The following is a 2,500-nucleotide window of genomic DNA, read 5'->3' on the forward strand; positions in this document are numbered from 1 at the left end:
GACCTCGCCTGCCGCACGACCGGCTCTGGGAGTCGTTGGGCCGCTATTTGTGAATAGTCTGGTCCTCCTCTGCCACCCGGACAAGCGCGATGGCTCTGCCGCCCTGCGGTGCTCGTCACCCAGGTTTGGGGAACACGATACTCGTAACAAAAATAAAAGGCGGCTCGGGACCTGCAGGCGAAAGGGGTCCCGTGGTGCTAAGCACGTCGACTTCGGGTCTCGGTGCAAGCCGGAGAGCTCACGGAAGTCTAAAGTTTTCGGCACGTGGTCGAATCTTTTCAAAGGCTTACCCGGCTCTTTCCGTCCATTCTGAGAGTAAGTCAGAGGCCGGTGCGGAGGTCTCTTGACAATCGGAGGGGGTGGTGGCCCTCCGCAGGCGCTCGTGTCGAAAATGAAGGCGAGAGACGCGAGTGGCCTGGTTCCCCTGGGTGTTGCCAGGAAGGCTGCGGGCTGACCCTTGCCTGAGCACTCCCTAAAGCCTCTTGTGATGAGAGCAGACCTCGCGCGCCGCACGACCGGCTCTGGGAGTCGTTGGGCCGCTATCTGTGAATAGTCTGGTCCTCCTCTGCCACCCGGCCAAGTGCGATGGCTCTGCCGCCCTGCGGTGCTCGTCACGCAGGTATGGGGCACACGATGCTCGTAACAGCAAATAAAGGCGGCTCGGGACCTGCAGGCGAAAGGGGTCCCGTGGTGCTTAGCACGTCGACTTCGGGTCTCGGTGCAAGCCGGAGAGCTCACGGAAGTCTAAAGTTTTCGGCACGTGGTCGAATCTTTTGAAAGGCTTACCCGGCTCTTTCCGTCCATTCTGAGAGTCAGTCAGAGGCCGGTGCGGCGGTCTATTGACGACCGGAGGCTCCCATGGGTGTTGCGATGAGGGTGGAGGGCACAGAACCTTGCCTTAGCACTCCCTAATAAAGCCTCTTGTGAAGAGAGCAGACCTCGCGCGCCGCACGACCGGCTCTGGGAGTCGTTGGGCCGCTATCTGTGAATAGTCGGGTCCTCCTCTGCCACCCGGCCAAGTGCGATGGCTCTGCCGCCCTGCGGTGCTCGTCACGCAGGTATGGGGCACACGATGCTCGTAACAGCAAATAAAGGCGGCTCGGGACCTGCAGGCGAAAGGGGTCCCGTGGTGCTTCGCACGTCGACTTCGGGTCTCGGTGCAAGCCGGAGAGCTCACGGAAGTCTAAAGTTTTCGGCACGTGGTCGAATCTTTTGAAAGGCTTACCCGGCTCTTTCCGTCCATTCTGAGAGTCAGTCAGAGGCCGGTGCGGCGGTCTATTGACGACCGGAGGCTCCCATGGGTGTTGCGATGAGGGTGGAGGGCACAGAACCTTGCCTTAGCACTCCCTAATAAAGCCTCTTGTGAAGAGAGCAGACCTCGCGCGCCGCACGACCGGCTCTGGGAGTCGTTGGGCCGCTATCTGTGAATAGTCGGGTCCTCCTCTGCCACCCGGCCAAGTGCGATGGCTCTGCCGCCCTGCGGTGCTCGTCACGCAGGTATGGGGCACACGATGCTCGTAACAGCAAATAAAGGCGGCTCGGGACCTGCAGGCGAAAGGGGTCCCGTGGTGCTTCGCACGTCGACTTCGGGTCTCGGTGCAAGCCGGAGAGCTCACGGAAGTCTAAAGTTTTCGGCACGTGGTCGAATCTTTTGAAAGGCTTACCCGGCTCTTTCCGTCCATTCTGAGAGTCAGTCAGAGGCCGGTGCGGCGGTCTATTGACGACCGGAGGCTCCCATGGGTGTTGCGATGAGGGTGGAGGGCACAGAACCTTGCCTTAGCACTCCCTAATAAAGCCTCTTGTGAAGAGAGCAGACCTCGCGCGCCGCACGACCGGCTCTGGGAGTCGTTGGGCCGCTATCTGTGAATAGTCGGGTCCTCCTCTGCCACCCGGCCAAGTGCGATGGCTCTGCCGCCCTGCGGTGCTCGTCACGCAGGTATGGGGCACACGATGCTCGTAACAGCAAATAAAGGCGGCTCGGGACCTGCAGGCGAAAGGGGTCCCGTGGTGCTTCGCACGTCGACTTCGGGTCTCGGTGCAAGCCGGAGAGCTCACGGAAGTCTAAAGTTTTCGGCACGTGGTCGAATCTTTTGAAAGGCTTACCCGGCTCTTTCCGTCCATTCTGAGAGTCAGTCAGAGGCCGGTGCGGCGGTCTATTGACGACCGGAGGCTCCCATGGGTGTTGCGATGAGGGTGGAGGGCACAGAACCTTGCCTTAGCACTCCCTAATAAAGCCTCTTGTGAAGAGAGCAGACCTCGCGCGCCGCACGACCGGCTCTGGGAGTCGTTGGGCCGCTATCTGTGAATAGTCGGGTCCTCCTCTGCCACCCGGCCAAGTGCGATGGCTCTGCCGCCCTGCGGTGCTCGTCACGCAGGTATGGGGCACACGATGCTCGTAACAGCAAATAAAGGCGGCTCGGGACCTGCAGGCGAAAGGGGTCCCGTGGTGCTTCGCACGTCGACTTCGGGTCTCGGTGCAAGCCGGAGAGCTCACGGAAGT

Source organism: Chiloscyllium punctatum, unplaced genomic scaffold, assembly GCF_047496795.1.
Source record: "Chiloscyllium punctatum isolate Juve2018m unplaced genomic scaffold, sChiPun1.3 scaffold_1168, whole genome shotgun sequence".
NCBI classification, from domain to species: Eukaryota; Metazoa; Chordata; class Chondrichthyes; order Orectolobiformes; family Hemiscylliidae; genus Chiloscyllium; species Chiloscyllium punctatum.